The sequence below is a fragment of the Carcharodon carcharias genome, assembly GCF_017639515.1.
Source record: "Carcharodon carcharias isolate sCarCar2 chromosome 36 unlocalized genomic scaffold, sCarCar2.pri SUPER_36_unloc_1, whole genome shotgun sequence".
Classification (NCBI taxonomy): domain Eukaryota; kingdom Metazoa; phylum Chordata; class Chondrichthyes; order Lamniformes; family Lamnidae; genus Carcharodon; species Carcharodon carcharias.
This window is the reverse complement of record NW_024470726.1, coordinates 2,408,895-2,430,328: the sequence shown is the minus strand read 5'-3', so window position 1 is coordinate 2,430,328 and position 21,434 is coordinate 2,408,895. Positions and strand designations below refer to the sequence as shown.

Genomic DNA, 21,434 nt, shown 5'->3' with positions numbered 1-21,434 from the left:
TGTGTGAGTGTGTGTGTGACTGTGTGTGTGTATGAGTCTGTGAATGGGTGTGAGTGTATGTTTGTGTGTAAGTGCATGTATGTTTGTGTGTGAGTGAGTTTGTGTGTGCACGTGAGAGTGCATGTGTGTGTGTGTGTGTATGTTTGAGTGAGTGTGTGTATGTGAGTGAGTGCATGTTTGAGTGTGTGAGTGTATGTTTGTGTGTGTGTATGTTTGAGTGTGTGTGAGTGTATGTTTGAGTGTGAATTGAGTGTGTGTGTATGTTTGAGTATGTGTGTGTATGTTTGAGTATGTGAGTGAGTGTATGTTTGAGTGTGTGTGAGTGTATGTTTGAGTGTGTGATTGAGTGTATGTTTGAGTCTGTGAGTGTGTATGTTTGAGTGAGTGTATGTTTGAGTGTGTGTGAGTGTATGTTGAGTGTGTTTGAGTGTATGTTTGAGTGTGAGTGAGTGTATGTTTGAGTGTATGAGTGTGTGTGTGTGCGTATGTTTGAGTGTGTGTGTGCGTATGTTTGAGTGTGTGTGCGTATGTTTGAGTGTGAGTGAGTGGATTGTGAGTGAGTGTATGTTTGAGTGTGAGTGACTGTATGTTTGAGTGTGAGTGAGTGTGTTTGAGTGTATGTTTGAGTGTGTATGAGTGTATATTTGAGAGGGGGTGAGTGTATGTTTGAGTGTGAGTGTATATGTTTGAGTGTGTGTGTGTGTATGTTTGAGTGTGTGTATGTTTGAGTGTGTGTGTATGTTTGAGTGCGAGTGAGTGTATGTTTGAGTGTGTGAGTATATGTTTGAGTGTGTGTGTGTATGTTTGAGTGAGTGTGTGACTGTATGTTTGAGTGTGTGTGTATGTTTGAGTGTGTGTGTGTGTATGTTTGAGTGTGTGTGTGTGTATGTTTGAGTGTGTGTGTATGTTTGAGTGTGAGTGAGTGTATGTTTGAGTGTGTGAGTGTATGTTTGAGTGTGTGTGTGTATGTTTGAGTGAGTGTGTGACTTATGTTTGAGTGTGTGTGTATGTTTGAGTGTGTGTGTGTGTGTATGTTTGAGTGTGTGTGTGTGTATGTTTGAGTGTGTGTGTATGTTTGAGTGTGAGTGAGTGTATGTTTGAGTGTGTGAGTGTATGTTTGAGTGTGTGTGTGTATAGTTGAGTGAGTGTGTGACTGTATGTTTGAGTGTGTGTGTATGTTTGAGTGTGTGTGTGAGTGTATGTTTGAGTGTGTGTGTATGTTTGAGTGTGTGTGTGTGTGTGTGTGTATGTTTGAGTATATGTGTGTGAGTGTATGTTTGAGTGTGTGTGTATGTTTTGAGTGTGTGTGAGAGTGTATGTTTGAGTGTGTGTGAGTAAGCGTGTGTGTGTGTGGAGTGTGTGTGTGTCTTCCCTTCTGATGGAGATCTGAACAGACAGAGCTTACTGCTCCCAGATAGGAGGAGACTGTGAAGTCCCTGAAATGTGAATGTTCTCAGTTGACTGTTTACAATAAACACCGCCTGCTGAGTTTCCATCACAAACACTGCGCAGAAAAACGAGGAAGAATGCAGGAGTTGGCTTGCTGGAGTCATAACACTGAGAGCGAACTGCAGCCAGAGCCTGAGGGCACAGTATACTAACACAGCTCACTAGAGGGATGTTTCCATCTGAAACACAGACGCCTTCAATGAGTCTGCTGGGGGGGTGGGGTTCCCTTGCTGACATGTCGCTTTCTGAGCTGGTGTGGGGTTGGGGGTGGGCGGTGGGGGTGGAGGGTGTAAAAGTGGGGCTCAGCTATTCGACTACAGGAGGTCACACTGGTCTATAATCCTGAGGCTCAAACCGCACACTGGTGGCGAGGGCAGAGATAGTATTTTTCACATGTGTTTCTGGGCCCAAGAATACCCGGGGAGTTTGGGTTTGTAACCCCCCCCCCCTTGCCCCCGATGCCCTCCACAACCAGCCCCCCCCAAACCCCGCCACCACAACAATCCCCCGCTGAACTGCCGAACTCTCACTGCAATACTCATCCAACAGGCCCAGAACCTGGTACTGTTGGAGTGCTGCGCTGTCCAGGAAGGCGCCGGTCGACTCGCAACCCCCCCTCCCCACCCCCGTTACAGGCCAACGTTTCCCCGTTACAGGCCAACGTTTCGAAACGAACAGCCGCCGCTCGGCGGGATCTTGCTGTGCACAAGTCAGCTGCTGCTGCTGCGCTCCAGGGGTTAGGAGCAGAATTGCAGCGTCAGCTGGGGGAGCACTTCCGGGGAACCTCCCAAAGGGCGCTAGAGAAATGCAGCTCCACTTTGTCGCGTGAGGCCTGTGATTGATGGATGGTCACTTGGTGGGGGTGGGAGGAAGGAACTGAGGGAGAAGAGGATTGTTGCTAACTTCGGCCGTTTGTCTGGTCGATTCTCTTGCCGGTAGGGACGCGTTTCGGAACCCCGGAGGTCGCGCCTACCTCGAATCTCTCACCGGACACCGTGTGAGAGCCTCTTCCCCCACACCCAAGCAGATTCGCCCTTCAGGTAAAGCATCCCTGGCTGACCAGTTCCTCAAAATGGACACTACGGCAAGTTCAGCGACTTAGCCAGTGTTTTTAAACCAGCTCCGCAGCCCTGGCCGCTCCACAGGAGCGTCAGACAGACACAGTCTGACCCCAAGACGCAGAAGCAGATATTAGCGGACAAGTGACCAAACCCTCGGTCCCTGACAGAGGGATTCTCTCCTTAAACAGGGTCCCCGATGGTGAGGCCCCCTCTATACACAGGGTCCCTGACCGAGACACTCGCTCTTTAAGAGCGGGTACCTGATGGAGAGATAATCTCTTTAAACAGGGTCCCTGTCGGAGAGACTCCCTCTTTAAGCAGGGTTTCTGACGGAGAGACTCACTCTTTAAAAGGGGTCACTGACGGTGAGAATCCCTCTTTTAAAGGGGTCCGCAGTGGAGGGGCTCCCCCTTTACAAGGGGTCCCTGACGGAGAGACTCCCTCTTTAAACAGGGTCCCCAACGGACACACTTCCTCTATAAAAAGGGTCCCTGACGGAGAGACTCCCTCTTTAAAAACGTCCTTGATGGAGGGACTCCCTCTTTAAAAAGGGTCTCTGATGGAGAGAATCCCTCTTTAACAGGGGTCTCTGACAGGGAGACTCCCTCTTTAACAGAGTCCCCGACGGAGAGACACCCTCTTTAAAAAGGGTCCCTGATGGAGAGACTCCCTCTTTAAACAGGGTCCCTGACGGAGAGACTCCCTCTTTAACAGAGGTCCCTGATGGAGAGTCTCCCTCTTTAAAAGCGTCCCTGACAGAGAGACTCCCTCTTTAAAAAGGGTCTCTGATGGAGAGAATCCCTCTTTAACAGGGGTCTCTGACAGAGAGACTCCCTCTTTAAACAGGTTCCCTGACAGAGAGACTCGCTCTTTAAACATGGTCCCTGATGGAGAGACGCCCTATTTAAAAGGGGAACCTGATGATGAGACTCCTTCTTTAAACAGGGTCCCTGACTGAGCAACTCACTCTTCAAAAATTGTTCCCTGACGGAGAGACTCCCTCTTTAAAAAGGGTTCCTGAGGGAGAGACTCCCTCTTTAATCAGGTCCCTGACAGAGAGACTCACTCTTTAACAGGGAACCCTGACAGAGAGACTCGCTCTTTAACAGAGTCCCCGACGGAGAGCCTCCCTCTTTAAAAAGGGTCCCTGATGGAGAGACTCCCTCTTTAAACAGGGTCCCTGACGGAGAGACTCCCTCTTTAAAAAAGGTCTCTGACAGAGAGACTCCCTCTTTAAACAGGGTCCCCGACGGAGAGACTCCCTCTTTAACAGGGGTCCCTGACGGAGAGACTCCCTCTTTAAACAGGATCCCCGACGGAGAGACTCCCTCTTTAACAGGGGTCCCTGACGGAGAGACTCCCTCTTTAAAAGCGTCCTTGACAGAGAGACTCCCTCTTTAACAGGGAACCCTGACAGAGAGAATCTCTCTTTAACAGGGGTCCCTGACGGTGAGACTGTCTCTTTAAAAGGGGCCCCCAGTGGAGAGACTCCCTTTTTAAAAGGTGTCCCTGACGGAGAGACTTCCTCTATAAAAAGGGTCCCTGACGGAGAGACTCCCTCTTTAAACAGGATCCCTGACGGAGAGACTCCCTCTTTAAACAGGGTCCCTGATGGAGAGACTCCCCCTTTAAAAGCGTCCTTGATGGAGAGACTCCCTCTTTAAAAGGGGTCACTGACAGAGAGAACCCTTCTTTAAAAAGAGTCCCTGACGGAGAGACTCTCTCTTTAACAGGGGTCCCTGACGGAGAGAATCCCTCTTTAAACAGGGTCCCTGATGGAGAGAATCCCTCTTTAAAAGGGGACCCCACTGGAGAGACTCCCTCTTTAATAGGGGTCTCTGACGGAGAGGCTCCTTCTCTAAAAGGGTCTCTGATGGAGAGACTCTCTCTTTAAACAGGGTCCATGACAGTGAGACTCCCTCTTTAAAAGGGGTCCCTGACGGAGAGACTCCCTCTTTAAACAGGGTCCCTGACAGAGAGACTCCCTCTTTAAAACGGTCCCTGATGGAGAGACTCCCTCTGTAACAGGGGTCCCTGACATAGAGAATCCCTCTTTAACTGGGGTCCCTGACGGAGAGACTCCCTCTTGAAAAGTGTCCCTGATGGAGAGACTCCCTCTTTAAACAGGGTCCACAGGGACCCCACCATAGAGACTCCCTGACGGAGAGGCGCCCTCTTTAAACAGGGTCCCTGACAGAGAGACTCCCTCTTTAAAAGCGTCCTTGACAGAGAGACTCCCTCTTTAACAGGGAACCCTGATGGAGAGAATCTCCCTTTAACAGGGGTCCCTGGCATAGAGAATCCCTCTTTAACTGGGGTCCCTGACGGAGAGACTCCCTCTGTAACAGGGGTCCCTGACATAGAGAATCCCTCTTTAACTGGGGTCCCTGACGGAGAGACTCCCTCTTGAAAAGTGTCCCTGATGGAGAGACTCCCTCTTTAAACAGGGTCCACAGGGACCCCACCATAGAGACTCCCTGACGGAGAGGCGCCCTCTTTAAACAGGGTCCCTGACAGAGAGACTCCCTCTTTAAACAGTGTCCCTGACAGAGAGACTCCCTCTTTAAAAGCGTCCTTGACAGAGAGACTCCCTCTTTAACAGGGAATCCTGATGGAGAGAATCTCTCTTTAACAGGGGTCCCTGACGGTGAGACCGTCTCTTTAAAAGGGGCCCCCAGTGGAGAGACTCCCTCTTTAAAAGGGGTCCCTGACGGTGAGACTCCCTCTTTAAAAAGGGTCCCTGACGGAGAGACTCCTTCTCTAAAAGGGTCTCTGACAGAGAGAATCCCTGTTTAACAGGGTCCCCGACAGAGAGACTCCCTCTTTAAAAGGGGTCACTGACAGAATCCCTCTTTAACAGGTGTCCCTGACAGAGAGAAACTCTCTTTAAAAAGGGTCCCTGACGGAGAGAATCCCTCTTTAAAAGGGGACCCCACTGGAGAGACTCCCTCTTTAACAGGGGTCCCTGACGGAGAGGCTCCCACTTTAAACAGGGTCCCCAGGGACCCCACTGGAGAGACTCCATCTTTAACAGGGGTCCAGGACGGGGAGACCCCCTCTTTAACAGGGTCCCTGATGGAGCAACTCTCTCTTTAACAGGGTCCCCGACAGAGAGACTCACTCCTTAAAAGGGGTCACTGACAGAGAGACTCCTTCTTTAACAGGGTCCCCGAAAGAGTGACCCCCTCTTTAAACAGGGTCCCTGACAGAGCGACTCCATCTATAAAAGCATTCCTGACAGAGAGACCCCCTCTTTAAAAGGGGTCACTGACGGAGAGAAACCCTCTTTAAAAAGGGTCCCTGACGGAGAGAATCCCTCTTTAAAAGGTGACCCCACTGGAGAGACTCCCTCTTTAACAGGGGTCTCTGACGGAGAGACTCCCTCTTTAACAGGGGTCTCTGACGGAGAGACACCCTCTTTAAAAAGGGTCCCTGATGGAGAGACCCCCTCTTTAAACAGGGTCCCTGATGGAGAGACTCCCTCTATAAAAGCGTTCCTGAGGGAGCGACCCCCTCTTTAAAAAGGGTCCCTGACAGAGAGACCCCCTCTTTAAAAGGTGTCACTGATGGAGAGAATCCCTCTTTAACAGGGGTCTCTGACGGAGAGGCTCCCTCTTTAAAAGGGTCCCTGATGAAAAGACTCCCTCTCTAAAAGGGTCTCGGATGGAGAGACTCTCTCTTTAAACAGGGTCTCTGACGGAGGGACTCCCTCTGTAAAAGGGGTCCCTGACAGAGAGAATCCCTTTTTAAATAGGGTCCCCGACGGAGACACTCCCCCTTTAAATAGGGTCCCTAACGGAGACACTCCCTCTTTAAACATGGTCCCCAACAGAGAGACTCCCTCTTTAAACAGGGTCCCGGACAGAGAGACTCCCTCTTTAAAAGGGTCCTGATGGAGTGACTGCCTCTTTAAAAGGATCCCTGATGGAGAGATTCCCTCCTTAATAGGGGTCCCTGACATAGAGAATCCCTCTTTAACAGGGGTCCCTAACAGAGAGACTCCCTCATCAACAGGGTCCCTGACGCAGAGAGTCCCTCTTTAATAAGGTCCCTGATGGAGAGAATTCCTCTTTAACAGGGGTCCCTGATGGAGAGACTCCCTCTTTAAACAGGGTCCCCAGGGTCCCCACTGGAGAGACTCCATCTTTAACAGGGGTCCAGGACGGGGAGACCCCCTCTTTAACAGGGTCCCTGATGGAGCAACTCTCTCTTTAACAGGGTCCCCGACAGAGAGACTCCCTCTTTAAAAGGGGTCACTGACAGAGAGACTCCATCTTTAAACAGGGTCCCCGACAGAGAGACCCCCTCTTTAAAAGGGGTCACTGACAGAGAGACTCCCTCTTTAAAAGGGGAACCTGACGGAGAGACTCCCTCTTTTAAAGGGGTCCCTGACGGAGAGACTCCCTCTTTAAAAGTGTCCCTGACGGAGAGAATCCCTCTTTAAGCAGGGTCCCCGAGGGAGACTCCCTTTTTAAAAAGTGTCCCTGACGGAGGGACTCCCTCTTTAAGCAGGGTCCCCGAGGGAGACTCCCTTTTTAAAAAGTGTCTCTGACAGAGAGAATCCCTCTTTAAGCAGGGGTCCCTGACGGAGAGACTCCCTCTTTAAAAAGGGGTCCCTGAAGAAGAGACTCCCTCTTTAAGCAGGGGTCCCTGACGGAGAGACTCCCTCTTTAAAAAGGGGTCCCTGATGGAGAGATTCCCTCTTTAAGCAGGGTCCCTGACAGAGGGACTCCCTCTTTAAAAAGGAGTCCCTGATGGAGAGACTCCCTCTTTAAACAGGGGTCCCTGACAGAGAGACCCCCCTCTTCAATTGACATGAGCAGCCTGAGATCCATCCGAGAGGGGGAAAGGATAGGGAGGTGCGGCGAGTGAGTGGAATTGAGATCCTGATATAGGCATTGAATGGCTAGGGCAGTCTCAAGGGGCTGAATGGCCTCCTCCCATTCCTACTTTTCCTATGGCGGGGTTGTGACAGACCAGTCACCTGTTCTGTCAGGTGAGACAACATTTCTAAGGCCGTGTCTACCTGTGCGTAGTGACAGAGTGACAGGTGTGTCAACTTGCCAAGAAGGAGATGGGGAGGAAGTTTGAGAATGGATGAGGTCCATCTGCTCCGGAGATGGCCCTCAAGTTCCAAGTTGAAGCCTTGCATTAGTGACGCTCTCCCCCTCTAAAGTCGGATATTTACTCTTGCTGACAAACATGACGGTCAACATATGAAATGCGTGAGGCACGGTTGCTTTCCTGAGGCCATTAATGATTAACCAGATTGTCATGACAACAGGCCTCGGCCTAGTCATCGCACAACAGAAAGAACTTGCACTTATTTAGCTCCTTCAGTGAAATGTCCCCATGCCCTTCACAGCAGCGTTATCGGACAGAATCTGACCCCGAGCCGCGTGAGGAGATATTAGGGACAGGGTGACCATAAGCTCGGTCAGAGAGGTCGGTTTTAAGGAGCGTCTTAAAGGAGGAGAGAGAAGGGGGGAGGTTGAGGGAGGGAATTCCAGAGCTCAGGGCACCCCCCCCAGGCAGCTGAAGGCACGGCCGCCAATGGTGGAGCGATGGGAATCGGGGGATGGGCGAGAGGCCGGAATTGGAGGAGAGCAGAGATCTCGGAGGGTTGTCAGGACTGGGGGAGGTTACAGAGATAGGGAGCGGTGTAGGGGCTGGAGGAGGTTACAGAGACAGGGAGGGGTGTAGGGGCTGGAGGAGGTTACAGAGATAGGGAGGGGTGTAGGGGCTGGAGGGGGTTACAGAGATAGGGAGGGGTGTAGGGGCTGGAGGGGGTTACAGAGATAGGGAGGGGGGTAGGGGGCTGGAGGAGGTTACAGAGATAGGGAGGGGTGAGGAATAGAGTTTAACGGGCTTTGGTCTATTATGAAGGCTCATTTTAGTTGGTAAAAGGCTCCATTTTAACATGGGTGAACGTTCAGCGAGGGCCGAGAGGTTTGTCAATGTGAGAGCCCCGGGCTATGAGGGAGTGGACAGGGGCGTTGGTCCAAACCCATTGTGGTCACAGGAAGGGGAGGGGTAGCCTGAGTCTAAGGATCCCTCCTGTCCCCCAGGGGACAATTCCTTTTCTCCCTAGTTCTGTTGAAGAGTCACACGGACTCGAAACGTTAACTGTGTCCCTCTCCGCAGATGCTGTCAGACCTGCTGAGTTTTTCCAGCTAGTTTTATTTCTGTTCCTCTTCCCCAGACCCTGGGGTAAAATAACCTCTGGTCTGAGTGATATCTCCAGCTGTACAAAACTGTTTGCAACCTGAAGGCAGCCAGGAACCACCATCAGTGCTTGGAACTTGTCCATCTCTCGTTCACCCGGTCCTTGTCAAACTGAGGGACAGGATCAAATCGGGGCTATTTTCTTCCCTTATCTCTCACTCTCTCTCTGTAACTGTTTCTCTCACTCTGTCTCTCTTTCTATCACTTACCCTCTCTCATTATATCACTTTTTCTCCTTCTCTCGCTCTCTCTCTCCCCCTCTCTACCCCTTTTCCCTCTCTCTCTTTTCCCCTTTTCCCTTGTCACTGCTTCTTTCTCTCTTTTTCTCTCTCCCTCTCACAGTCTCTCTCTCTTAGTCTCTTTCCCTCTCTCCCTCAGTCTCTTTTAATCCCTCTCATACTCTCTATCTCTTTCCCTCTGAGTCTCTCCCTCTTTATCTCTTTCTCTCTCTCTTTCCCACTCTCTTTTGCTCTCTTACTGTCTCTCTCCCTCAGTCTCTTCTACTCTCTCTCCCTCACTCTCTTTCTCTCACTCTGCCTGAACTTTCCTCTTTCCCTCTCTCACCCTCTCTCTCTCTTTCCTTTTCTCTCTCTTTCCCTTTCTCTCACTCTGTATCTCTCTTTCTCCCTCTCTGTCTCTTCCTCTCTCTTTATCACTCTCACCCTTTTTCCCTTTCCCTTTCTCTCACTCTGTCTCTCTTTCTTCCTTTCTCTCACTTCTTTGTCTCTTTCTCTGTCTCAATTTCACTCTCTTCCTCTCTCTTCTCCCTCTCTCCCTTTCACTGTCCCTCTCTCTCTCCCTCACTCTCTCATTCTGCCTCTTTTCAATTTTTCCCTCACTCCAGCTGTCCCTCTCTCCCTTTTTCTCTCAGTCCCTCTCAATCTCTATGTCTCCCTCTCTCTCTGTGTCTCTCACACCCTCTCTCGCAAACACCTTCCCACCGAACCCTGCCTCAAAACCCCAGGCAGAGCCGGGGGGATCGGCTGGTAAAACAGTTACCCCCGAGGTACGAGACACCTCAGCTGCCATTATCAGCCTGTATCGCCCAGAAGGTCGGCGTGAACAAGGGCCACAATAGCAAGGGCCCTGAGGCCCTCACACACACCCAAACAATAAAGACAATAAAGTCAAGCATTTTCGCTTAAGAGAAAGGAACTCGGCAGGAGAACACAGTCAATGGCCAAGTGGAACTTGGGTGTTCTCTTCCTTGACACATTTAACCTCCCCCACAACTGATATTTTCTGTGGGGGCAAGCCTCCTCAGAAAACTCGTTCAGACTAACCTGTGCGTAGGCCTGAAGCCTGAAGCCTGAGGCCTCCTCCCGCGAGGAACCCTGCCTGGGCCTCTAGGTTACCAGAGTTCATGCTGATTTTCCCTTCAACATGCAGAGGATAAATACCAGAGCATTGTAAACAAGTCTGGGCAAGGGTGTGGAATGTGAAATCGCTCTGTGGGAGAGCCCTGAGAAAACGGGCGTTTAAGTTCCTCTCTTATAAAAGTGAGCTCACTGTTTAAAAATGTGCCAGCATGTACCCCACGCTGACAACCACCCCCCCCCCCCACCCCCTAGTCCCACCATTCACCCTTCCCCCACCCCCCACAGCCCCCAACACACCTTTTGATGCAGCCCGTGCCAAAACAGACCACCAGGAACTTGGCTCTCTCACAGCAAAAAAGCTTTTACGAGCCAATCAACATATTTCTTCATGGAGAGGAAATTTGGAGGCTCTCAGCCAAGTCACTGACCTTGCATTCAAGCACAGAGAGAGAGAGAGATAGAGACAGGGAGAGAGGTGGGAGAGGGGAAAATAGAGAGAGAGATAGAAATAGAGCAGAATCAGGAGAAAGAGGGAGAGAGGCGGGTGAGAGAAGATCAAGAGCAGAGAGAGAGAACCAAAGAGGTGCGAGAGAGGAGAGTAGAGAGAGAAATAGAAATAGAGAGTAGAATCAGGAGAAAGGAGGGGGAGAGGAGTTTGAGAGTAAAGAGAGAGAAAAAAGAGATAGTGAGGAAGGCGAGAGGAGAGAGAAAGAGAGATAGAGAGGTGGGAGAGAGGAGAGTAGAGAGAGAGTTAGAAATCAGGAGAAAGAGAGAGGTGAGGAAGAGGAGATCAACGGAGAGGAGAGATGGAGCGAGGAGAGCGAGAGATGCAAGAGTAGAGAGAGAGAGAGATTGAGAGAGAGATAGACAGTAGAGGGGAGAAAGAGAGAGGGCAGGGAGAGGGGAGGGGAAGAGAGAGGGGAGGGCGAGAGTGAGAGAGGCGAGGAGAGAGAGTGAGAGAGGGGACGAGAGAGAGTAGAGAGCAGGGAGGAGAGAGAGTGAGTGAGGGGAGGAAGATGGGAGGAGAGAGAGTGAGAACGCGGAGGAGAGAGCGTGAGTGAGAGCGCAGAGGAGAGAGAGTGAGAGTGAGAGAGCGGAGGAGAGAGAGAGAGGGGAGAGAATGAGAGGGGAGGGAAAGGGGAGGAGTGAGAGGCGGAAGGGAGAGAGAGTGAGGGAGGGGAAGAGAGAGTGAGAGAGGGGAGGGAGAGAGAGAGAGGGAGGGGAGGGAGCGAGTGGAGGGAGAGAGAGAGGGAGGGGGAGAGAGAGTGTGAGAGAGGGGAGGGAAAGGGGGAGAGAGAGTAAGGGAGGGAGAGGTGAGAGAGGGGAGGGAGAGAGAGAGTGAGGGAGGGGGGAAAGAGAGTAAGAGAGGGGAGGGAAAGAGTGGGAGAGAGAGTGAGAGAGGGGAGGGAGAGTGGAGGGAGAGTGCCTCGAAGGGGCCACAGCTACAACAACAAATTGCATTCATGTGGCACCATTTGTGTGATAAGATGACCCAGGGAGCCCCAGTGGAGGATATTGGACAAGATTTGATGTTGAGCTACATAAGATGTTACATGGACTTTCCAGCATTAAACAGGCCATTCAGCCCCTCTGCTCCGTGCTGGTGTTTCAGCCCCACACGAGGCTCCTCCCACCCCCCTCTTCATCTCCCCCATCACCATATCCTTCTATTCCTTTCTCCCTCATGTGTTTATCCAGCTTCCCCCTCCGCTTCAATCCATCTCTGCGATCCACCTCGACCACTCCCCGTGGGAGCGAGTCCCACATTCTCTCCACTCCCCTTGGGAGCGAGTCCCACATTCTCCCCACTCCCCGTGGGAGCGAGTCCCACATTCTCCCCACTCCCCGTGGGAGCGAGTCCCACATTCTCCCCACTCCCCGCGGGAGCGAGTCCCACATTCTCCCCACTCCCCGTGGGAGCGAGTCCCACATTCTCCCCACTCCCTGGGTAAGGACGTTTCTCCTGAATTCCCCACTGGATTTACCAGGGACTGTCTTATATTGATGACCCCCTAGTTCTGGTCTCTCCCCCCATGAGTGGAAACATCTTCTCTACGTCGACCCTATCGAAACCCTTCCAGAATTTTAAAGACCTCGATCAGGTCACCCCCTCAGCCTCCTCTTTTCTAGAGAGAAGAGCCCCCAGCCTGTTCAGCCTCTCCTGATGGTTATAACCTCTTGGTTCTTGATGTATCCTTGTCAATCTTTATTAGATCAGGTGACCAAAGGAGGCCAGGAGTGCAGAGATCATGGAGGGGTTTAGGGGCTGGAGGAGGTTACAGAAATAGGGAGGGGTGTAGGGGCTGGAGGAGGTTACAGAGATAGGGAGGGGTGTAGGGGCTGGAGGAGGTTACAGAGATAGGGAGGGGTGTAGGGGCTGGAGGAGGTTACAGGCATAGGGAGGGGTGTAGGGGCTGGAGGAGGTTACAGAGATAGAGAGGGGTGTAGGGGCTGGAGGAGGTTACAGAGATAGGGAGGGGTGTAGGGGATGGAGGAGGTTACAGAGATAGGGAGGGGTGTAGGGGCTGGAGGAGGTTACAGAGATAGGGAGGGGTGTAGGGGCTGGAGGAGGTTACAGAGATAGGGAGGGGTGTAGGGGCTGGAGGAGGTTACAGAGATAGGGAGGGGTGTAGGGGCTGGAGGAGGTTACAGAGATAGGGAGGGGTGTAGGGGCTGGAGGAGGTTACAGAGATAGGGAGGGGTGTAGGGGCTGGAGGAAGTTACAGAGATAGGGAGGGGTGTAGGGGCTGGAGGAGGTTACAGAGATAGGGAGGGGTGTAGGGGCTGGAGGAGGTTACAGAGATAGGGAGGGGTGTAGGGGCTGGAAGAGGTTACAGAGATAGGGAGGGGTGTAGGGGCTGGAGGAGGTTACAGAGATAGGGAGGGGTGTAGGGGCTGGAGGAGGTTAGAGATTGGAGGGGGAAAAGCGAGGAGGCCATGGAAGGGTGAGCTGTTGCTACCTCAGGGCTGGGCAGGCCTGGATTGACAGTCGATACCCGTCAGGCTTCAGTTAACTAGCTAGGCCTCAATGACAGAATCTTCCACCTTCGCCACACTCAGTCCCCTCCTCACTCTCCCTACTCCACAATAAAAACAAACTCACAATCAGGGGACCAGGAAAGAACCTCACGGAGCTCAGGGCCATTCGCTTGGGTCCAATTTTCCTCCTCTCTTCCCGTGGGCCCAAAGTTTCTGGGATAGCCCTGGAGTGTCCCAGCGTGCGTCATGCATCATTGCCTGGTCACCGTCTCTGTGACGGCATTGCCGATTGAAGTTCCTCCCACAGAGGAATCTCCCCCTCCCCCAACCCTGCCCTTTCTCCCTCCCTCCCCCTCCCTACAGGTTTATAACTTGGTATCTAACCTTCATGCGCGGGCTACCCCTTCGACAGCACCTTCCAAACCCACCACCACTACCGTCTCCAAGATGCACTGCAGCAACTCGCCAAGGCTCCTTCGACAGCACCTTCCAAACACACGACCGCTACCATCTAGAAGGACAAGGGCAGCAGACACATGGGGAACACCCACCACCTGGAAGTTCCCCTCCGAGCCCCTCACCATCCCGACTTGGAAATATATCGGCCGTTCCTTCACTGTCGCTGGGTCCAAATCCTGGAACTCCCTCCCTAACAGCACGGTGGGCGTACCTATACCGCAAGGACTGCAAGCGGCCGTGCGGGTGTAGGGGGTACATCACCCTCTCGCTCGCGAAACGTTAGCTGTCGGTTAAACCCCTTGAGAGCACTGTCATGCTCAGCTGCTTCCTGAGGGAGTTCCCCTCCAACTGGCAGCACGTCCCCACCCCCCGCCCCTCCAACCCACAACACAACCTTCCATCCGACCCCGATGGAGGGTATCCAGCCTCGCTGGCATCGGGTTGGCCGCTGTCCATGGAGGGAACCCAGCCGAGCAAGGCCGTGCTGTGTGTCGGGATTTTCCCACTACCCCCCTACGACTTCCCCATTCCCCAACCCGACCTGACTCCCCACACACATCAGTACGGGCTGTCCCTTAGCCCCGGGCTCTGTAGAGAGAGGAGAGGTGGGTCAGTAATGGGGCTGTCCCCTGCTCCTTATCTTTGTCCAATGGGCCTCAGTGGGTTGCAAGCTCTTTCTCTCTCTCTCTCTCTCTCTCACTCTCTCACTTCTGAGTCAGAAGGTTGTGGGTTTGAGTCCCCTCTCCTGAGAACCAAGCGCGAAATTTCAACCAACACACCCTGTGCCAGCGCTGAGGGAGCGCCGCGCTGTCGGAGGGCAGTGCTGAGGGAGCGCCGCACTGTCGGAGGGTCAGTACTGAGGGAGCGCCGCACTGTCAGAGGGTCAGTACTGAGGGAGCGCCGCGCTGTCGGAGGGCAGTGCTGAGGGAGCGCCGCACTGTCGGAGGGTCAGTACTGAGGGAGCGCCGCACTGTCAGAGGGTCAGTACTGAGGGTGTGCCGCGCTGTCGGAGGGTCAGTGCTGAGGGAGCGCCACACTGTCAGAGGATCAGTACTGAGGGAGCGCCGCACTGTCGGAGTGTCAGTACTGAGGGAGTGCCGCACTGTCGGAGGGTCAGTACTGAGGGAGCACCACACTATCGGAGGGTCAGTACTGAGGGAGCACCACACTGTCGGAGGGTCAGTACTGAGGGAGTGCTGCACTGTCAGAGGGTCAGGACTGAGGGAGTGCCTCACTGTCGGAGGGTCAGTACTGAGGGAGTGCCACACTGTCGGAGGGTCAGTGCTGAGGGTGTGCCGCACTGTCGGTGGGTCAGTACTGAGGGAGCGTCGCACTGTCGGAGGGTCAGTACTGAGGGAGTGCCGCACTGTCGGAGGGTCAGTACTGAGGGAGCGCCGCACTGTCGGAGGGTCAGTACTGAGGGAGCGCCGCACTGTCGGAGGCACCGCCTTTCAGGATGAGACCTTAAACCCAGGCCCCCATCTGCCCTCTGGGGTGGATGTAAAAGATCCTGCGGCCTCTATTGGCAGAAGAGTGGGGAGGCCGGCCAGTGGGGAGGGGAGGAGGTGGGAGGGGGGCGTTGCGGGAGGGAATTCTGCCCGGTGGTCCAGGCGCCCAACATTTCTCCCTTGAACCAACGTCGATGAATGAGAGAAAAAGGAAAGGGACAAATCCGGCTGGTGATCTGTGGGAGCTTGCTGTGCACTGGCCTCATGCCAAGTGACCGCGCTTCAGGGACTTGGTTGGCTGTCGAGGGTGTCCTGAGGTGGGAAAGGGCGCTGGGGAAATGCAGTTTGAAGTTAAACCTCACATTGGGGCCTAGACGAAGAGGAAGTCGGTCAGCCAAAAGACGTGACTGGCCGATGCAAATGAGGGATAGCCTAGCAACAAGCTGTGCTGCCGAGCACAGAAATATATATATATATATTTATATATATGCAGCACCGCAAAAACAGTTCGAGGAAGTCACGAGCCCCACAAACGCTGGCTCCTGTCCAAACTCCTGAAATGGAATAGATATTTGAGAGCCCTGTCAGGAGAGTAGAGCTTCATCGTCAGGAACTCTCGCACTTGGCCCTCCCCTTGTCACTCAAGGCTGGCTCGGACCCACTCACCGCCCCCTCGGAGTCAGGAGGTCGAGGGTCCGAGTCCCTCGCTCCAGAGGCACCAGCACCCCACGCCACCCCACCCCAACCCCCTCACCAATCCAGGCAACGCTAGGCCGGTGCTGAGGGAGGGCCGCCATTGCTGTCTTATCATTGGGAGGCGCTTCGGAGAGGGTGCGAGAGGCACTGAGGGGGAGGGGTGGCTGGGGGTGGGGGTGGGGGTAAAGGCTAAAACAAAAAACAAAAAGTCGATTCGTCGCTGCCCGGGTTCTCGTTTTCGGTGGTCAAAGAGAAAACATCCCCTCCACCTCCCCCCACCTCACCAAAAGTGCCCCAAGCACATCCATTCTGACGCGGCTTGTGGGATCTTGCTGTGCGCAAAATGGCCACCGGGGTCGCCCACCCAATGAAATGTCGTGTCACTGAAAGTCAGACCGATGCTCGTAGGGCACGATTCAGAACGGGTGTGGATGAGTTGAACATTCGCCCTGATCACTGGAACCTCATCACTGCAAACTGGGCTTAGGGATTTCAATAACTGTACCAAACAACCACAGATTGACATGGAAGAGTTATGACTGATCCATCCGAGACCTTGTGTGTCACCTTGAGGAGATGATTCAAGTCAAACCGAGACAAAACATGTCCTTTGCTTTTATAGTTTAAGAATTTCCCTGAAAGAGTACGAATTATAAACAGCAGTTCTTGCAACGTGACCCATTAACCAGTACTGTACCTGTCCTGGGAGTGTTTGATGGGGACAGTGTAGAGGGAGCTTTACTCTGTATCTAACCCCGTGCTGTACCTGTCCTGGGAGTGTTTGATGGGGACAGTGTAGAGGGAGTTTACTCTGTATCTAACCCCGTGCTGGACCTGTCCTGGGAGGGTTTGATGGGGACAGTGTAGAGGGAGATTTACTCTGTATCTAACCCCGTGCTGTACCTGTCCTGGGAGTGTTTGATTGGGACGGTGTAGAGGGTGCTTTACTCTGTATCTAACCCCGTGCTGTACCTGTCCTGGGAGTGTTTGATTGGGACGGTGTAGAGGGTGCTTTACTCTGTATCTAACCCCGTGCTGTACCTGTCCTGGGAGTGTTTGATGGGGACAGTGTAGAGGAGGCTTTACTCTATATCTAACCCCGTGCTGTACCTGTCCTGGGAGTGTTTGATGGGGACAGTGTAGAGGGAGCTTTACTCTGTTTCTAACCCCGTGCTGTACCTGTCCTGGGAGTGTTTGATGGGGACAGTGTAGAGGGAGCTTTACTCTGTATCTAACCCTGTGCTGTACCTGTCCTGTGAGTGTTTCATGGGGACAGTGTAGAGGGAGCTTTACTCTGTATCTAACCCCGTGCTGTACCTGTCCTGGGAGTGTTTGATGGGGACGGTGTAGAGGGAGCTTTACTCTGTATCTAACCCCGTGCTGTACCTGCCCTGGGAGTGTTTGATGGGGACAGTGTGGAAAGAGATTTACACTGTATCTGACCTCTAACTACATTCTTCACAGTTTTGTTGTAGGAATAGGGGGAGAGCGGTTAAATTGAAAGCAATTACATTTAGAGAGGTTAAAAATAGGCGAGAGCTCCTTTGACTTCATTGTGGAGGTAACAGATCTGTGGGCTGCTGCACGGAAGGAGCTCTATGTGGGTGTGAACAGGCATCTGCCAGTGTCTGTCTGAACACCGCTCACCAGCATGTATCTGTGCATAGGGATAGCTATTTGTGCATACGCGTGTGCATTTGTGAGAGAGAGAGTGGCTGTGAGTTTGTGTATGTGGGTGTGTGTGAGTTCTGCCCCCAGAACCTCACTTGCACCAAGGCCCCTTCACCGATCACCCCGTACATTGGCACTCAGTCTCAATATTAAAATTCACATCCTGGTTTTCAAATCCTTCAATGGTCTCCCTTCCCTATCTCTGTAACCTTCTCCAGTCCCTACACCCCTCCCTATCTCTGTAACCTTCTCCAGTCCTTACACCCCTCCCTATCTCTGTAATCTCCTCCAGCCCCTACACTCCTCCCTATCTCTGTAACCTCCTCCAGCCCCTACACCCCTCCCTATCTCTGTAACCTCCTCCAGCCCGCACACCCCTCCCTATCTCTGTAACCTCCCCAAGCCCCTACACCCCTCCCTATCTCTGTCACCTCCTCCAGCCCATACACCCCTCCCTATCTCTGTAACCTCCCCCAGCCCCTACACCCGTCCCTATCTCTGTAACCTCCTCCAGCCCCTACACCCCTTCCTATCTCTGTAACCTCCTCCAGCCCCTACACCCGTCCCTATCTCTGCAACCTCCTCCAGCCCCTACACCCCTCCCTATCTCTGTAACCTCCTCCAGCCCCTACACCCCTCCCTATCTCTGTAACCACCTCCAGCCCCTACAACGCTCCGAGATCTCTGTGTTCCTCCAATTCCGGCCTCTTGCCCATCCCCCGATTCCCATCGCTCCAGCATTGGCGGCCGTGCCTTCAGCTGCCTGGGGGGGTCCTGAGCTCTGGAATTTCCTCCCTAAATCTCTCTCCCTCTCTCCTCCTTTAAGACGCTCCTTAAAAATGACCTCTTTGACTGACTTTTTGGTCACCCTGTCCCTAATATCTCCTCACGCGGCTCGGGGTCAAATATTTGGTCCAACGAAGCATCTCGGGATACTTGACCCCATTGGAGGAGCCCTGTAAGGTTGTTGGAATTGTCGGCGGGGGTGGGGAACATGGAGGTGACGGTTCCCATCGTCAAACATTAGAGCGAATGGCGCGAGGGGAGCGTATGAAAGAGGGGGATAGGAGAGAAGGCAGGAGCATAGTAGGGGCCCCCCTCGCATGAGATGCAAACGTTGGCAAGGGCAGGGCATGGGCGGTGGTGTAGGTCCCAGTGTCTCCAGAGCGACACCGAACCTCCACCTGAGAGCCTCCTGTTTGTGGGTGATGACCCAATCCTACTTTGCAGGCCTCTTACAGGCTGTGTTACCACGGTGACCATGTCCCAACAGAGTCAAAATGGACGAAGCAGGCAGCAGACTCAGCCCCTGGCCCACAGTGAGCGAGCTGGACTGGGCCAATGCTGTAATAGGGGTGCAAAAGTCAGATCCAGAGCCTACACGCCCCACAAGGGTTAAACAAGGATCATATTTTTCAAATCCCAGTAAAAATCAGCAATACAGGTACCAGTAGTACTGCAGTTCCATTTTATGGTTTACAAGACCAGTTTGGACATGTTCTACTGGTACCCTTCATTTCCAGGTTCCACTGGTTTTAGCTTTTCTCAACTGCGAGTCAGAAGGTCATAGGTTCCAGTCCCCACTTCAGAGGCTCAAGCCCCATAACTCAGGCTGGTACGGCCAATGCCAGTACTGAGGGAGCGCTGCACTGTCGGAGGGTCAGTAATGAGGGAGCACCGCGTTGTCGGAGGATCAGTACTGAGGGAGCGCCGCACTGTCGGAGGGTCAGTACTGAGGGAGGGCCGCACTGTCGGAGGGTCAGTACTGAGGGAGGGCCGCACTGTCGGAGGGTCAGTACTGAGGGAGTGCCGCACTGTCGGTGGGTAAATACTGAGGGAGTGCCGCACTGTCGGAGGGTCAGTACTGAGGGAGCGCCGCACTGTCGGAGGGTCAGTACTGAGGGAGTGCCGCACTGTCGGTGGGTAAATACTGAGGGAGTGCCGCACTGTCGGAGGGTCAGTACTGAGGGAGTGCCGCACTGTCGGTGGGTAAATACTGAGGGAGTGCCGCACTGTCGGAGGGTCAGTACTGAGGGAGTGCCGCACTGTCGGTGGGTAAATACTGAGGGAGTGCCGCACTGTCGGTGGGTAAATACTGAGGGAGTGCCGCACTGTCGGTGGGTAAATACTGAGGGAGTGCTGCACTGTCGGAGGGTCAGTACTGAGGGAGCGCCGCACTGTCGGATGGTCAGTACTGAGGGAGCGTCTTTTGGATGAGATGTTAAACCGAGGGCACTGCCTGCCCACTTGGGTGGATGTATGAAATCCACAGCTACAACTGGAAGAAGAGTGAGGGTGGGGGGGGGGGGGGGGGAAGGGGAGGGGTTGGGGAGGTGCACGGGGAGGTGGGATGTGGCTGGGAGCTCTGCTCGGTGCCCTGGGCCCAATATTTATCCCTCAACCAACGTAACTAAAAAAAGAACCAAAATGAATTGTGTCATAGTCACGCTGGTATTCTTTGGGAGCTTGCTGTGCGCACCTTTGTCTGCCACCTTTTCCACATTTACAACAGTGACTCCATTTCAGAAAAAAAACACTCCTCGGGCTCTCAAACTCGTGGAGGCCTCCTGGGAAGGCGCTTTGGAAATGCAGGTGTGATAGTGTCACATCCAAAAGGCATTGAGGAGTGTCAGCCTCATTATACAGGGGTGGGACTCCAATCCTGCAACATTCTGACTCTGAGATAAGATCATCAATCCACCTTGCCAGAGAGACACAGCTGATACCGAAATGAGCGAACATTTTACATCCCTCCCACCTCTTTGTACCTTTAAATCGATTGGCCTGTCTAATGCAACTTGACAGCCCTTCTCTTAACCTAACCTAGCCTGACCTGACCTGCCCTGACCTTGTTTCGCATCCTCCCTGCGAAGAAACCTCATTTTTACAGCCTCGTAAACAACGCAGGTTCAGCGAGCTAGTTTCTGTTTCATGTTCGGGCTGCACCGCACTGAATTGTACAACCTAGGAGGAGGCCATTCAGCCCGCCGTGCCAGTATGGGATCTCTGAAAGCCTATCCCATTAGTGCCGCTCCCCAACCCGCTCTTTCCTCAACCCCATACCCAGGAGTGAGTTACAGACTGGAAACTAATCGAGGGGTTCAGGGGGTTTATATATAGAATAACAGATACCCGGGAGTGAGTTACAGACTGGAATCTAATCGAGGGGTTCGGGTGGTTTATATGTAGAATAACAGATACCCGGGAGTGAGTTACAGACTGGAATCTAATCGAGGGGTTCGGGGGGTTTATATATAGAATAACAGATACCCGGGAGTGAGTTACAGACTGGAATCTAATCGAGGGGGTCGGGGAGTTTATATATAGAATAACAGATACCCGGGAGTGAGTTACAGACTGGAAACTAATCGAGGGGCTCGGGGGGGTTTATATATAGAATAACAGATACCCGGGAGTGAGTTACAGACTGGAATCTAATCGAGGGGTTCGGGGGGGTTTATATATAGAATAACAGATACCCGGGAGTGAGTTACAGACTGGAAACTAATCGAGGGGCTCGGGGGGGTTTATATATAGAATAACAGATACCCAGGAATGAGTTACAGACTGGTATCTAATCGAGGGGTTCGGGGGGGTTTATATATAGAATAACAGATACCCGGGAGTGAATACAGACTGGTATCTAATCGAGGGGTTCGGGGGGGTTTATATATAGAATAACAGATACCCAGGAGTGAGTTACAGACTGGAAACTAATCGAGGGGCTCGGGGGGGTTTATATATAGAATAACAGATACCCAGGAGTGAGTTACAGACTGGTATCTAATCGAGGGGTTCGGGGGGGTTTATATATAGAATAACAGATACCCAGGAGTGAGTTACAGCCTGGAATCTAATCAAGGGGTTCAGAGGGGTTTATGTAGAGAGTAACAGATACCCAGGAGTGAGTTACAGACTGGAAACTAATCGAGGGGTTCAGGGTAATTTATATATAGAATAACAGATACCCGGGAGGGAATTACAGTCTGGAATCTAATCGAGGGGTTCAGGGGGATTTACATATAGAATAACAGATACCCGGGAGTGAGTTACAGACTGGAATCTAATCGAGGGGTTCAGGGGGATTTACATATAGAATAACAGATACCCGGGAGTGAGTTACAGAC

The 21,434-nt window shown here is 52.7% G+C and overlaps 1 long non-coding RNA gene across 1 annotated transcript in view; it reads right to left on the bottom strand.

The window, feature by feature from the left end:
* The window catches only part of LOC121274360, a 32,194-nt gene extending 21,818 nt beyond the window's left edge, over positions 1 to 10,376 (bottom strand). Inside the window, exon 1 of the long non-coding RNA XR_005942249.1 lies at positions 10,352 to 10,376. This is a non-coding gene — a long non-coding RNA (uncharacterized LOC121274360). The remainder of the gene's footprint in view (positions 1 to 10,351) is intronic.
* Between the last annotated feature and the right edge of the window lie 11,058 nt (positions 10,377 to 21,434).